Source organism: Dasypus novemcinctus, chromosome 9 (genome assembly GCF_030445035.2).
Source record: "Dasypus novemcinctus isolate mDasNov1 chromosome 9, mDasNov1.1.hap2, whole genome shotgun sequence".
Taxonomy (NCBI): Eukaryota; Metazoa; Chordata; class Mammalia; order Cingulata; family Dasypodidae; genus Dasypus; species Dasypus novemcinctus.
In genome coordinates, this window is record NC_080681.1 from 3,096,555 (window position 1) to 3,113,443 (window position 16,889).

The following is a 16,889-nucleotide window of genomic DNA, read 5'->3' on the forward strand; positions in this document are numbered from 1 at the left end:
AAATCTGATTCACTTGTAATAATTGCTTGTGGCACTGTTGAGAGGGGAACAGAGCTGTGATTCAGTGGTGACGTCTGCCATGGACACATCATTTTGCACTAATACAGATGCTCTATATTGGCTGATCCTGTGCTAGTCTTTGAGAGTGGATGATGAAGGTACTGATAGAAATGAGATGAAATTCATCAAAAATGCATAAGAGCAATGTACAAGCATGTCACTGGTTACTGCTGTGTTAGGCACAGATAGGTCTTCCCACAGAAACTCATGACTTCTAGTCTACCCCATGACATTCATCTCCTTCTGCCCATCTCTTCAGGCACCTTCCAACAACCTGCAGAGGACTCCCCACTTCTGATACGAAAATCTCACCTTTTACAGAGATCAGAAGTCTCTGCTGAGACTGGGAGGGCAAATGTGGCAGGTAAATCCATGATATATAAGGCAGAATCTATGTGTAAAAAAGCTTCAGTCACTTCTTCCTTTAGCTTTCCTTCAATTACCACATATCCTCCCCAAAGGGATGGAGAGCAAAAAGTAAATAATTTTTTAAAAAATGAACAGCTACCAGAAGAAAATTAAAGCCTGCATGTTGCTCAAATGCGGCCACTCTCTAAGCCAAACTCAGCATATAAATGCATTACCTTCCCCCCAGCATGGGACATGACTCCTGGGGATGAGCCTCCCTGGCACCATGGTATTACTACCAAGCACTTGTTGGTGATGCAATTGGAAAAAAGACCTTGAATAAAAGGGGGAAATGGTGAAGACAAATGAGTTTATATGGCTAAGAGATTTCAAAATGAGTCAGGAGGTCATCAGAGGGGTCGCGCTTATGCACATCTCAGCAGGATCTCATAGACAGCCAAAGTAGATACTACCGCAGGCAGTGGTGTACCTGAGGGCTATGGAGACACCCAGGACCTACAGTCATGGCAGATGGCTCCAGAGTTTGGTGCCTTACCAGTGGGTCCTACTTTGGAATTTGTGCTCCTGAGTGTGATGGAGTTGGATCCAGATGTGACTTCTCTACACATGCTTCTTCTGTTCCTTTTATTGAACCTGTGGTTGGTGCTGAGGTTGGTGCATGTTCAGGAGAATTGAATCTCTGGACTATCCATGTGCCAGCTGCACCCTGAGCCTCATCAGAGTTGCAACATCTACTCTCCAGTTTGTTGGACTTACCCAGGACAGCTAAAAAGGAGGTGAGGAGGGACAACCACCACCCAAGGAACTGAGAGAGTCTACAACTGAAAGCAGGAGAATCCCATCCATCAGCCATGTGGGATCTAAGCCCCCTTACAATTAAGAGGTAGAATGGGCATCACCATCCCAGAGTCCTCAGGATTGGGGTATAAAATATGGACTAGAGTGGACTTAATGGTATTATACATAGAATTATTTTGACTCTAGCAATGGAAGAAATTGTATCATTAATGTGGAGACAGTGGCCACGGGAGTTGCTGAGGGCAGGGAGAGGGAAGAAGAGGTATGATCTGGGGGCATTTTCAGGACTTGGAATTGTCCTGAATGATATTGCAGGGACAGATGCAGGATATTATATATCCTACCATAACCCACTGAATGGACTGGGAGAGAGTGTAAACTATAATGTAAACTATAATCCATGCTGTATAGCAGTGCTCCAAAATGTATTCATCAAGTGCAATGAATGTGCCACACTGATGAAAAAGATTATTGATGTGGGAGGAGTGTGTGTGTGTGGGGTGGGGTATACAGGAACTTCTTATATTTTTTAATGTAACATTTTGTATGATCTATGTATCTTTAAAAAGAGACAATTAAAAAAAAAACAGACAAAAAAGCAAAAAAAAAGACAATGAATGTACTACACTAATGAAAGAAGTTGTTGATGTGGGAAAAGTGGGGGGTGTAGGGAGTGGGGCATATGGGAATCTCCTATTTTTTTAATGTAACATTTTGTGTGATCTATGTATCTTCTAAAAATAAGTAAAAAATATATTTTAAAAAAGAAGAAGAAAATTAAGTCACCAGAGTCACAAGATGGACACTGGAATTTTTTTATTTGAATTTCCATTTGTTTTTAATTCTTACCAACTTAAATATTTCAGATTGTTTCATTTTAAAGAGTAAACAATTGGGGCTTTAAAAGTTCAGGATGCTTGCATGGGTCATTAACATTTTAGACCAGTTGCTACTGAAGGCCTTCACGGAACAGCCTTGTTCAGACGTGGGAGATGGCAACTGCACTCAGGAGAAATGGTCCTGACCTCTGACTCCTAAGTCAGGCCTCCTTTAGCACCGTCCTGCCCTGGTTCCTGCATAAGTCACCTCTGATTCTCTAGTATTTTCCTAGGCCTGACAAGGTCATCGCCTCATGATGAAGCCTATCTTCTGAGAAAGTCAAAGAGCTTCTTACCTCCCTAAGGGTCTCCCTGCCTCCGGCCTCAGCCCCTTTGAGCCATCCTCCTACTGTCTCCCGAGGGAGCAGGTCATCCCTGCTTAAAGTCCTCTGTCCATATCTCATTGCCTAAGAATAAAGCACAGCTCCCCAGCTAGCTCCTGCCTGCATGTCCAGCCTGACCTACCCTCCTCGCCCCCTTCATCTCCTTCCTACTCATGATTCACTCTCACAGACTTTTCCACCGTGGACCATGGTGTTTCCTGTCTGCATATTCCATCTCTCTGGAATGACTTTCTCTACTGAAAGACCTTCAACTCGTCCTGAGCCATCTCCTCCTAGGAAGCCTTCTTTATTCCACCAAACACACTCAGATGCCTCTATTCCAGCACTTACGCCACTTTAATATAACAATTCGTGTAGCAGCCTAGGTCCTCTACTAGAGTATGTGTTCTGTGAGGGCAACTGGATCATTTATCCCATATCCTCCTGTATCCTCTGCCTTAGCACAGCATCTGGCACTTCCAAACAATGACAAGAGCCAAGAGTTACTATGTCCCAGGCAACATTTGGTATTTCCTAGGATTATACCACTTGATCCCAAACAACCCTATGAGCTGATGTTAACATTAACTCATTCTACGATGGAGAAATCAAAGCTCAGCAGTTAAGATGACTGATATCACACAGCTAGTAAATGGTGGTACCTCCAAAAGTGTGGGTACTGGCCATTATGCTCACTAACAAATTGCTTTCTTATTAAGTGGGAGCATCTCTCATTGGCTTTGAAAGTAAAATGTGGCTGTCAGTAGACTGTAGTGTTCTGAGAACAGGGAGGTCTTTTAGCACTTATCCCACCTATGACACTTTTGGCCAGGCTTCAGACAGAAATGTTTCTTCAGGCAGAAGATGGAACTTCCTACCCACCTGAAAGCAATGCCACTTCCCTTCTCTCTGGGAGGAAGACTCCAAGACATGGATCAACATGAAGGGTGTTTATTACAGTATACTGTTAGGATCAGCACCTGTGGAAGGTGAGAAAGGAAGCAGGATCAGGCAAAGGGAGAGATTGGTCATGATACGGCCCTCATGAAAGCCTCAGCCAACTGCATGGGGTGCTCTGCGGCTGGCATGAACTCTTTGAGTTGTCCTAAATTGGGTTAACAGGGTCAACTCCATGTTTGTCCCCCCACTGATCAGTCATCAACAGTGGGTACCCCCAAAAGGAGGTGCAAAATAGGACAAGGCAGTTTTCTTTAGCAATCCTCAAGGAAGGCTGGCAACTGAGGGCCACCTTCCAGCAGCAGTCCCAGCAGTGGGGGCCAGTCGTTCCTTCCTGAAGGGAGGTTGAAGCAGTGTATTACAGATTCCACCACAGAGTCTCAGTTTTCTCTTCCATAAAACGGAGATAACAATACAACTTACCTTACTTGTTATGAGGATCAACATCATTAATATATGTAATGCACTCAGAAAGGAGCCCAGCACTTAAATAATAAATGTCAATTATTATTATTCCTTTTGCTATATTTGTAAGCTAACATAATTATTTCCCCATTCTGGAGCAGCTACCCAATAGATCTTTCAGGCTATTTGAGGTCCACTGAAATCACCAGGTGTGTTGGTTAGGTTAATATGTCAACTTGGTCAGGTAATTGTGCCTGGTTGCTTGGTCAAGCAAGCATGGGGCTAATTGCAATAGAAGAACATTTATGGACTTTAGTCATCAGTGGGTTTATTGCATAGATAGCTGATTACATCTACAGTCAACCAAGGAGAGTACCATCAGCAATGAGTGACACTTTATCCAATCAGTTGAGTGCCTTAAAGGGGGAAGTGATTTCAGCTTTCAGGGAGAATTTCCCAGTTTGTCTTTGGACAGCCAACATCTCCTGGGAATTCATCAAGGACCTTCATCAGACCCACTGGTTTGCAGCCTGCCCTGTGGAATTTGGACTTGTGCATCCTGATGGTCATGTGAGAGAATTTTATAAAATCTTATACTATTTATAGATATCTCCCATTGATTCTGGTTCCCTAGAGAACCCTGAATAATACAGCTTGGTACCAGAAGTGGGGTGGTTCTTGGGGAACAGAATCTTAAACATAGGATTTCTGAAGTGGTTCTGGGAGTTTTGCAATTGGCTCTCTACTGTAATTGGACTCAAAGGTACTAATGATTCCCTTTCCAATAATCAAGAGGTCACTAACAGTCCATGGTGTGAGTTGGCAATGGAGATGCACAAAATCTTGGATTCCCCTACTTCCATGCTTATAAGAGGCAAGGATCTGGGTGAGAGTGTTTTCAAAATCTTAACAAAGTTTTGTGAAATCAAAATGTACAAGATGTTGGCTGGCTCCTCCTAGATACTCTGGATACAGTTATAAAAGAAAGGGATGAGCTAAAGGCTTCATATTTGCAATTTAAATGCCACATGGGGAAGCGGACTTGGCCCAGTGGTTAGGGCATCCGTCTACCACATGGGAGGTCTGCAGTTCAAACCCTGGGCCTCCTTGACCCATGTGAAGTTGGCCATGTGCAGTGCTGATGCGCACAAGGAGTGCTATGCCACTCAGGGGTGTCCCCCACATAGGGGAGCCCAATGCACAAGGAGTGTGGCCCATATGGAGAGCTGTCCAGTGTGAAAGAAAGTGCAGCTTGCCTAGGAATGGCACCACACACACGGAGAGCTGACACAACAAGATGACACAACAAAAAGAAACACAGATTCCTGTGCCGCTGACAACAACAGAAGCAGACAAAGAAGAAGATGCAGCAAATAGACACAGAGAACAGACAACCTGGGTGGGGGGGAAAGGGGAGAGAAATAAATAAATAAATCTTCAAAAATAAATAAATAAATGCCACATGCATAATATGAAAGTTTTTATATGTGCTCTGAAAGAAAACCTTGTTTCATGCAGCCACAGACCTGAGGTCTCTGAAAACCAGATTCAGAGTCTCATTGTATGAATAGCAGAGTTACAAAGGAAGGCAAAATCTCAACCTTGCAGGGTGTCTGCTGTTAAAATGGAGGCATTGATTGGAAAGGAGTGGAACCCTGAGGATAGAGATAGAGATATATAAGATGATAATAATATCAGTGGGGACATTGGAACCCTAAATTCTGCTGAGACTTTGCCAGATAAACTTGTGATGGCCTGCCCTGTGGAGACCACACTTTGTCAACCTTTTATCACCCAGCCTCCAGCCTGACCCAAGAAGTCTGGACCTCCTTCCTGCCCTGTGCTGGGTACTAGCCACACTAAAGCCTCACTGCCCAGCCTCCAGCCTGTCCCAGGGTGTCTGAACCTCCTCCCAGCCCTGAGGCAGGCACCAACCCAACTCCAGTATATTCACCCTGCCCCGAGAAATCTGCCTTCTAATTTCTGCCTGAAGAGATTAATTGTGTCTTACCAGATGAAAGTGTGAAGGAATGTCCTGAGGTCAGTAGCTTGCAAGGCATCTCTAATCCTTCTCCTCCTTACCCACCCCCAAAACCCCCTCTTCTCTTCAAGACCTATTACTACACTAAAATCACAACAAGCCCTCAAAGGTGAAATACAAAGTGTGATCTATGAGGAAGTATGCTCTACTCTAAAAGAACTGCATGAGGTTTACAACTTAAATGGACAGAAATCAGGGGAATATGTATGGAAATGGATGCTAAGTATATGGGCTAATGGTGTAAGGAATACAAAGTTGGATCAGGCAGAATTTATTGATATGGGCCCAAATAAGCAGAAATCTGGATTTAACACTATAATTCAAGGGATTAGAAAGGACTCTAACAGTTTGTTTGGGTGGTTGACTGAACCATGGACCAAAAGATGACCTAGCATGTCTTAGGCTGAGATGCCCAATTTACCCTGGTTTTTAGTAGAAAAGGGACTCCAAAGGCTTAGAGAGATTGGAATGCTAGAATGGATTTACCATTTAAGACTACCCACCCAACCCAGAAATGTTTAGAAGACACATCTTTAACCAGGACTGCAAGGAATAAATGTATAAGACTAACTTAATCCTGAGGAGCTCTGTGGTCCCTCTTCTCTGTAGTCTAGATATTTCTGTAGGGAGGGATATAATGGAATTAGAATCCTTAAACATTTTGGGGGTGATCAGAGCTCAGGCTGGTAAAAGTCAAGTATCAGCAGTTAATCACCAAAGACAAGGTGGGCGTGGCTACCACAATGAAAGGCTGACTCAAAGCAGCACTCAAAATAGTATGAATTGCGTAGAGTTATGGTGTTGGCTAATAGATTAGGGCTAATAGAAGTGAAATATATGGGCAGTTTACTAAATTCCTATTTGATCTGTATAAGCAAAAGAGTTCTAGGTTGAAATCAAGAGGTCCCTAACTTGAATTACAGACCCAGAGAATCACAGTCCCTTAATCAATTTCTAGACTTGAGACAGTTTACAGACTCAGAGCCCTTTGAATGAGGAGAAGGGCAGGTGCCCTCAGGGAGGGACCCTGTTACAATCTTCCTTTTACCAGAGTAACTGCACTGGGGAAAAGGAAATGATCAGACATTTCAGGGATTGTTAGACACTGGCTCCAAAGTAACGTTAATTCCAGGAGACCCAAAATGTCACTGTGGTTGCCAGTCAAATTAGGGGCTCATGGAGGTCAGGTGACTGATGGGTTTTAGCTTACGTCTACCTTACAAAGGTGCTGGAAGTTTCAGTGGCAAATAGACATGCCTGGGCATCTGGCAGACCCCTATAGGAGAACCACAACACAGACCCCTAGGATTTCAGAGCAAGCCTTGCCATCCTCTGCAGATAACTACTCCCCTTTTGAGAAACAGCTTTTGGCCTGCTCCTGGGCCTTAGCAGAGACAGAATGCATAGCCATGGGCCGCCAAATTACCATGAGACCTGAGTTGCCTATCACGAGCTGGGTGTTGTCTGACCCATCAAACCATAAAGTGGGGGTGTGCACAGCAGCACTCCATCATAAAGTGGAGAAAGGCAGTGATAAATATGAACTTCCACCATGAGACCAGCTGCAGAAATGAGGACTGTGATGGTCATGGATCTTCCTTCCTTGTCTTGTTATGATGGTGTATGTTTACAAAACGACTCGCTTTGCTTTCTTCCCTAACCCTTTTCCTTATCATATGACAAATTGGATTAGTTTCATGTCATAATGTTGAAGGGTGTCAAGTTTAAGAGTGAATATTACCCAAGGACTTACAGCCTATTCTGTATGGAATTAGTGCATTTCTGGTTGTACACAGGGCAGCTGAATATTTTTAGGCAGAACTATACATATGCATTTACTTAGAGACTAAGTATATGGTTTAAGGTATGTGTATGGTTGCCAAGTTAACAAGGGGTGAACCGTGATGGTTAGGCTAATGTGTCAACTCAGCCAGGTAACTCTGCCCAGTTATTTGGTCAAACACTGGGCTAATTGTAATACAAAGATATTTATGGACTTTAGTCATCAATGAGCTTATTAAACAGATGGCTGATAACATCTACAGTCAACCAAGGAGATTGCCGTCAGTAATGAGTGACGTTTTATCCCATTAGTTGAATGCCTTAAAGGGGGAAGTGGTTTCAGCATCCAGGGAGAATTTCCCAGCTCGTCTTTGGACAGCCAGAGTCTCCTGGGAACTCATCAAGGATTTTCACAGAACCCCTAGTTTGCAGCCTACCTGCGGAATTTGGACTTGTGCATCCTCATGGTCATGGGAAGAATTTTATAAAGTCTTTTACTCTTGACAGATAGCTCCTGTTGACTTTGTTTCCCTAGAGAACCTTGTCTAATATACCAGGTGTAAAGCATAGCTCTGTACCTGGGGAAATGACTGAACCGGCAAGAAAGCCTTGAACTCACCTTCTCTTTGCCAAGAAGTTTGACCCTTTTCACTACAGAGAAGGTGGCATTCCTCTGAGATAGAAGCTCAGTGCCTAAAGCAGGAGAGTAGGCCCCCTCTGTGTCTGCTCACAGAGGGCCCCCTCCCCCTGGGCCCACTGAGGCACTGCGGAGCCCCAATCTCAGCCCGGGGGAGACGGGCTCCTCGCTCCATGGTGCCCAGTGGTGGCGGAGGCCTTGCTCCCAGGCAGGGCCATGGCCAGGGGCCCCAGATCCACGACAGTACCCCCACCCTGCCCATCCACAGCCCTGCGCCCTGGCCCACCCCCGCCCCAGCCCTGGTGGTCCCTCCGCCCTCCCACCACTCAGCCTCGAGTCCATTGAACTCAGGCCTCCCGCGCTGCTGCTCTTCACGGAGTCGTCGCCAGCATCTTTCCTTTGCTATAACTGAGATTGCCCTTTGTGTCCTTCCCGCAAGCACACCTCCATCTGCAGCCCATTCTGGGAGCTAGAGGCTTCGCGTTACCTTTTTTTAAATTACTTTTATTTATTTTTATTTTTGTCTTTTTTTTAAAGATACATAAATCACAAAAAATGTTACATTAAAAAATATAAGAGGTTCCCAACCCCCCCACTCCTTTACAGACATCTGCTAATGAGGAGCAAACGGGGCGGGGGCAGTGTGCGTTCCTCCTGAAGGACAGAGGCTGGCATCTCCAAGTGTGGGTGCTCAGCGGGGAAACCCTGAGCCGCAGCCCCCCAGGAGCCTCAGAGCGGGGGGCCTCCCCCTAGGGCTCGGCCATGCCCAGCATGTACGCGGTGCTCGTTCGGGCAGCACAGGCCAAGCTGCTGCCGGGCCCGTGGGGTGGGTGGCCCTGCCTGGCTCCGCCTTCTGGTCCAGCACAGCCCTGCCTGGTGGGAGGTGGGGTGCAGGAGGGGGCTCAGAAGCCTCTGGAATCTGGAGAGCCCAGGGCCCTCAAAGAGCGGGCGGGGCAGGCAGGGAAGGCGCTGCGGCCACAGAGGGAGCTGCTCGCCCCGCGCAGAGCCGGTGAGCCATCCCCCGCCAGCCGGGAGCGTGGCCTGCGCCAAGGCCTGGCTGGAGGGCTGAGTCCTGAGGGTGCCCGTGGCTCGAGGAGGAAGGCGACGGATGGGGAGACGGTGGCGACGCTTTACGAATCCCAAGAAGAGGGATGTCTGGACGCTAGCTTCCTCTTCTGGAGTGACTCCCTTTGGTCATACTGGATTCAGCTGAGGGGTCCTCGATCAAATTACCTGCTGAGCTCAGGGCTTTGATTCGCCCATGTCAGTGAGGTGTGGCCCAGGTGGAGTCCCCCCACTTGGTGGGCAGATAGGAATGGACACTCGCTCGAGACGGAAGAAAGAGAGGCTGGGCTGTCGATCCCGGGGCCGTGCGGTGAGACGAGCCAGTCGCCTGATAGTCTGCAGCTCCCTCAAGAAAACAGAGATGCGGAAGCCCTGGGAAGACGCGAGCCCTACGCCAGGAGAGAGGAGGCCCCGAGAGCCAAGCCCTGTGCCAGCCGCAGCTGCGAGGAAGCCAGGGGGAGGCCAGACCCGCGGGGCCGCCCACTGTCTTGCTTCAGCAGGGGCAGCTGGCCTGATGAGAGGGCAGCCTGGAGAGGGCCCTTCAGGGCCGTGGGACTGTACGAATCCACCCCAAATAAGCACCCTTTTAAGAGCCAGCAGAAGAGGGAGTTCAGGGCCATGTCACCTGGCCCTGCTTTGGAGTTTGTGTTTCTGTGTGATGGAGCTGGACTCAGATGTGATCTTTGTCCACAAGTCCCTCCTGTTACTTTTACCAGAACTGTAGTTGGTGCTGGGGTTTAGTGTATACCCAGGGGACCTGAATCTCTGGGCTGACCATGTGATAGCCAGGCCCTGAGCCTCAACAGACTTGCAACTCCTACACTCTGGTTTATTGGACTTACCCCACTCAGCCAACATGGAATTGAAGAAGGTCAACCACCACACCAGGGAGCCAAGAGTGCCTACAAGTGAAAGCAGGAGGATTGCATCCAGCATCCATGTGGAATCTAAGCCCCCTCTTGATATAGATGTGGAGTGGACACAACCATTCCGAAGTCCACAGGATGGAGGAGCAGAGTACTGATTAGAGTGGACTTACTGATATTCCATTCATGAACTATTGTGATTAGTAATTAAAGAAATGTGGCTTTGATGTGGAGAAAGTGGCCATGGTGGCTGCTGGGGGTAGGGAGTGGGAGGAAGCGATGTGATGTGGAGGTGTTTTTGGGACTTGGAGTTGTCCTGGGTGGTGCTGCAGGGACAGTTACCAGACATTGTATGTCCTCCTATGGCCCACTGGGTGGACTGTGGGAGAGTGTGGGCTATGATGTGGACCACTGACCATGAGGTGCAGCAGTGCTCAGAGATGTATTCACCAAATGCAATGAATGTCTCATGAAGATGGAGGAGGTTGTTGTTATGGGAGGAGTGGGGTGACAGGGGTGGCGGGTATATGGGGACCTCATTTTTTTAATGTAACTTTGAAAAATAAAGACCAAAATAAAGAGCCAGCAGAGTGCTGGCACCGGCTCCGGCACCCCTGGGGCTAGCACAGCAGGTGACACGGTTCGCTCCAGTGCAGCCTAACGGGGAGACGGCATGTCCAGTCCCGCACCCGCCCCTGCAGGTGAGGTCTGCGTCCCTCGGCCTGCAGCCTGACTTCCTCATCCCGGAGCTGCCCTGGGCCCCTGAGCCACCCCACCCTGCCTGCCACACCCGTCCTTGTTCTCACTGTTTCTTCAAGTGCAGTTCCCTGCCCACTTCTCAGCTGGACCGAGGAGGCCGTCCAGCCTTCTCCAGCCCCTGTGGACGCTCCCCCAGCAGCGCCACTGTCTGCACACACGGGTCACCGGGGCCATGTCCTCTCCTTTGGGGTGGCCCCGTGGTCCCTGGAAGCTGCTTCTCTCCCTCCAATGGACCCTCCACTGCTCCGGGACAGTTCCTGGGATCCCCCACCTGCTACCACAGCCCTGGGCACAGGGAGGGGTTCAATATCGAGCTACTGATTGTCAGCGTGTAGCATCTTCCAGCCTTGTTAGCAATGTGCTTTCCCCCTTTTTAAACATCCTGACTAGTAGGGAGAGGTCTTTATCTTTGCCTGAGTCCCTGCTGACTTACAAAGTAAACAGAACATGCCCCGAAAGCAAACATGCCAGGATGCCCAGCCCTGTGTGCGCCGTGGAAACCGCCTCGTGGTGCCCGGTGCCTGCCCTTCTGGGGCCTCCAGGGTCATCAGGCAGGAGGCTGGGTCCGGTTAATGTTTATTGAGGTCATCCTGTCACCGACTGTACTTTCAGGTAGCCTGCACCCTCAGTCCCCGGAAAATATTTCAGCAGGACACTATGTGCAAATGCAGTGCACCTGAAGTACACACACCACAAAAGCACACACAGGGCACACACACAGCACATGCCCAGGCAGGTCACATGCCTTCATCACGCAGGGACCCACATCTGTCCAGCACACACTCACGTGACTCACAGACACGTAGCCACATGCCCACAGACCTTACGAGTGCCTCACCAGTTTGCACCTGGTGGCTCATCTGTGCCCATTTGGTGATCATTTCTGAGATACTTCCTTTTTTATTTTTCCCCTAGTTAGATAAGATTTTATAAAATCCTGGGTAAGTGAATGTGGCTCAAGCAACTGGGCTTCTGCCTCCCACATGGGAGGTCCTCGGTTCGGTTCCTGACTCCTTCTACAGAAGACAAGCAAGACAGAGAGCTGGCAGATGGGCTAGAATGGCAAGCTGACACAACAAGAGACACAAAGAGGAAATACAATGAGAGACTCAACAAGCAGGGAGCAGAGGTGGTTCAAGTGACTAGGTGCCTCTCTCCCACTTGGGAGAGGTCCCAGGTTCAGTTCCTGGTGCCTCCTAAAGAGATGAGCAGACAGAGAGCACACAGTGAAGGGACACGGAGAGCAGACAGTAAGTGCAAACAAGTTGGGGGGGTAAATAAAATAAAAAAGTAAAAAGATTTTATAACATCCTGAACAAAAACAATCAAATGCAAGAAAGGAGCTGGGGGCAGGTGGCAGCTGCAAGCACAGCTGGCAGAGCGTAGACCTGCAGCAGGTTGGGGGTGGGTGTAGGGGGTGGCGGGGGGAGGCCAGGGTCCCGCAGGCAGGGACCATCCGGCCAGTGGCAGGAATCAGTGGGGTCTCTGCTGACTTCAAGTCCATTTTAAGTCCATTTTAGGAAATAGTAATGAGGGCAAAGCAGCCCGTCACCTACCAGAGCTCTCGATCAAGCGCTCTGGTAGGCACTGGACGACTGATGCAGAGAAGGCTGGGGGACTCCTTGGGCCCCTTGGGACAGGGGCTTCAGTGCCCATCCTGCAACAAGCCCAGAACTGGAGCTGGAGGAAGGGGTCCCACTCTCCCCGAGCACAGCCCCAGGGCACTTAGCCCCCAAGCCCCAAGGTGCCCAGCTCCAAGCCATCTGCAAATGTCCTTGAAAGACAAGGTCAAGGAGGAAAGGAAGACGATCGCCGTGCCTCCTTATGCAGGTGGGCAAGGAGCAGAAAAGACAGGTCAGTGGCCCAAGAAGCAGTTGAGGAAACCTGGCGCTTGGGAGCTGTCTCCCTTACCTTCAGCTGACTTTCCTGCCTGGAAATGAAAAGAACCCAAAGGCCACCAGAGCTGAGAACAGGAATGGAAGAACACACGTAAGACGTAGCAGAGTAAGGTCTGGCAGTCAGGACTTTGTAACTCTGCCAGGTCTGGGCTTGTGGTGCATCCGACGGTTAAACTTACTTGAAGGTGCAAAAACCCAATAAATCCATGCAGCTGGCTATCGGCCCCAGGTACTCCACGGCGCTGGCAGAGAGAGGATGCAAATGGGACAAGCATGATTTCTCACGTTAGCCTCTTGTCGGATAGGAATTCCCCTGGACTTCAGAGAAATCTCTCTTCTCCCGTGGATTCTTTGGGACACAAGACCAGAGGAGGGACAGGGTTCCTGGGACACTTAAGGCCAAACAAATTCCGGGCAGAGGTCTCGCTGGAGAGGCTGTGCCGCTTGAGTCACCCCACCGGCATTTGCCCAGACACCAGTGTGACGTTTCAGCCTCCAGCCTGGGCGCCCTCTTCCTTGCTGGGTTTCTGGAAACAGGTGAGGAAAACGACCTTATGCCTCCGGCCTTCAGGTTGAGTTAAAGTAGCTGAGCGTCCGCGGGGGCCAGAACCTTCCACTTATTTCATTTTATTTGTGATTTCCTCTCCAGGATCTCCGCAGGCCTCCCTCCCTCCCTTCATTCAGGTCTCAGCTCACCTGCCAGCTTCTCAGAGCGCCCTCCCTGCACTCCACCTAAAATAGCCCCCGTCCCCCCCAGCCCTTGTGGCAATGTGCTCCCTGGATCCACGTACCTGCTGACTTTGCTTCCTGCCTGCCTTCTCCAGCCATCCGTAAGCCCCACAAGGGCAGGGCCCGTCTCTCCTGCTCACTGCCGTGGTTCAGTGCTGGGAGTGGAGCCTAGCGCCTCAAAAAATTGGGAAGAATATATCATGCTTATATAATTGTTTTCAAACTTTTTTGTTTAATTTTTTTATACATATCCCCCACATTATATATCATAATATATTATTATAAATGGATTATATATGTATTTAGGTAAATAGGCATATTTACATATATATTAGGTATATATAAATAATGAGTATATATATTATAATTAGTTAGGTATACATGTTTTTTTTTCCCTAAAAGTTTTTTTTTTTTTATTAAAATAGCTGGGCAGGTGGGGCATGGGAATTTGTATTTAGGCCAAAGCGCAAGCCATAGGCCCATGGCACGTATATTCCTGAACTCATTTTAAGACAAGGACCTCGAAGCCCGCAGAGGACCTCACACATTAAACGGTTGGGTGAGTAGGATTTGAACCCACGGCCCCCGTCTCCCAGCCAAGTGTCTGGAGGCTGATGAATATTCTTCTGTTTTGTTTTGTTTTGTTATTGTTTTTTTGTTTAGGTTCAGATTTATTTTTTAATTTTTAATTGTTTTTTTTAATATTTAAAGAAGACTTAGATGGCATAAACGCTACATAAAAAATATGGGGGATTCCCAGATACCCCACTCCCGTCCCCTCCCACACTTGGCACATAAACACCATCCTTCGTTACAGTTGTTACAATCGGTGAACACATTTTGGAGCATTGCTACTAAGTGTGGACTACAGTTTACATTATAGTTTACACTCTGTCCCGCACAATTCCAAAAGTTATGACAAAATGTACGAGGCCCTGTGTCGGTCACTGCAGTGTCACGCAGGACAAATCCAGCGTCCTGAGGATGCCCCAGGTGGCGCCTCTTCTCCCCCTCCGTCCCGCAGGACCGCTGGCGGATGTCCTGGAGCAGGGCTGACAGCCCACCTTGCAGCAGGTAGCCTGTGAGTCTCCGTGGCCAGACCCTGCCACGAGGTGCTGACCAGGAGAGCGGAGGGCACGAAGCCGCTGTGGAGGGGGGATTCGCCAGACCCCCCAGGCTTCCTGAGGCACTGGGACACGGCAGCCTTTCGCCTCTTCATGGCCCTCCCTGGAAAAAATTCCAACGCAGAAAAGAACGTCCTTCCTCTCAGAGAAAGGAGAGAGCCCCGAGCCGTCCCCAGCCTCCTGGCCCCGCTGGGGCAGGCCTCGCTCTAATGAGCTCCTGTTCTTCTAGGAGATGGTGGGAAGCCCTGACGTCGCGCTTGGGGCCACCAGGGCTGGCCCCTGCAGGGAGAGCGTGCTAGGTGTGACAGCACGGAGCAGGCCGCGCGGGAGGTGGGTCCCTCGGCCCGGCCGGAGCGCGGCCTCCGAGCCCCAAGCTGCCCCCACGGGGTCTGCGAGTGCCACGGGGCCCAGGGGGTGGGAGCGTCGCCCGTGCCCCTCTTCTCCCTCCTCCCCGCCCGAGTCTGCAGCCCCCTCCCCTCTGAGCGGAGCCCCTGCGGATGCCAGGCGGTTTTTCCTCCCACTCTTCCGCTGCCCCCCTCACCCCAACGTAGCTTACATTGCTATTCAATAGAAAATCATGCTGTTTTGCAAAGTTTTGGTTTGTCACACTGATGTGGGCGCATGTTTGGAATGACAGCCTTCTATTTAACCTTAGATGTGGGAAGGTGTAGCCATTTGATATTATTGATGAATTCCAAAAAGAAATACTGGGTTGTATTTGTGAACTGGTCTTTTCCTCCAGGCATATTAGATTTTGTTGGATTCAGAGGTTTCCACTTTTACTTGCTCAAATAATGATTAAGGCTTTGACTGGGCCACGTCAGTGGGATGTTGCATCCCTGCCCCCTTGGTGGGTGGGGACTCACAGAGAAACTGTGCTGCAGAGAAGGGAGGTGGGAGTCTTGAGCTGGTGCCCCGGGAAGTAAGCACACAGAGGAGCTTGGTTGTGAGGAAAGAGAGAAGGTCCCAGGAAGAGAGGAGCCCAGGAAGCCTGGACCCTGGCAGACGTCGGCAGCCATCTTGCTCCAACACGTGGAAATAGACTTTGGTGAGGGAAGTAACTTATGCTTTATGGCCTGGTATTTGTAAGCTCCTACCCCAAATAAATGCTCTTTATAAAAACCAGCAGATTCTGGTATTTTGCATCAGCACCCCTTTGGCTGACTAATATAGGGGGTTCTAACTATTATTTTGTAATATTTTTTTTTTTTAAGATTTTTATTTTTGTTTATTTAATTCCCCTCCCCTCCCCCGGTTGTCTGTTTTCTGTGTCTTTTTGCAGCGTCTTGTTTCTTTGTCTGCTTCTGTTGTCGTCAGCGGCATGGGAAGTGTGGGCGGCGCCATTCCTCGGCAGGCTGCTCCCTCCTTCGTGCTGGGCGGCCCTCCTTATGGGTGCACTCCTTGCATGTGGGGCTCCCCTACGCGGGGGACACCCCTGTGTAGCACGACACTCCTTGCGCACATCAGCACTGCGCATGGGCCAGCTCCACGCGGGTCAAGGAGGCCCGGGGCTTGAACCGTGGACTTCCCATGTTGTAGACGGACGCCCTAACCACTGGGCCAAAGTCCGTTTCCCTTGTAATATTTCTATTACCTCCAAATACTACCCACATTTGCACAGGCCCAACAGAGACAAAAGCCTTCTGGTTTGCTGTCGAGTTTTTCCCATTTCTTTTAAATTGCATAAATGACATCGGCTTCTGCATCTCCCCTTTCCAAAGCTTAGAGCGTTTGTGGCTGAATAGAAATGAGGTGCTGCATTCTCAGGTCAGGAAAAGAAGCCCATTTCCCAAAATTGGACAGAGCTGTCACTTGAGGGAAGGGTGGAGGAAGGCAGCCCACAACAGGCGCTCAGGTCACTCGCTTAGACCGCTGGCCCAGCCACCCTAGGCTGAAAGCAGAGCCCATGTCTCACTCATCTCTGTCTCCTCAGCACCCAGCCCAGTGCCTGCCGCCCGGGCAGCATTCAGTCAAGTTTGCTGAACGTGTGGTCACTAAAGTCTCCAACCCATGTCACTTTCCTAAAAACTGTACCAAAGGCTTCCAAAGATAGCCAGTGCATTAGAAACTAAAACTGGGAAGTGAATGTGGCTCAAGCAATCGGGCTCCTGTCTACCACATAGGAGGTGCAGGACTCAATTCCTGGGGCCTCCTCGCAAAGACAAGCTGACCCAAGAAGAGAGCTGGCCCACATGGAG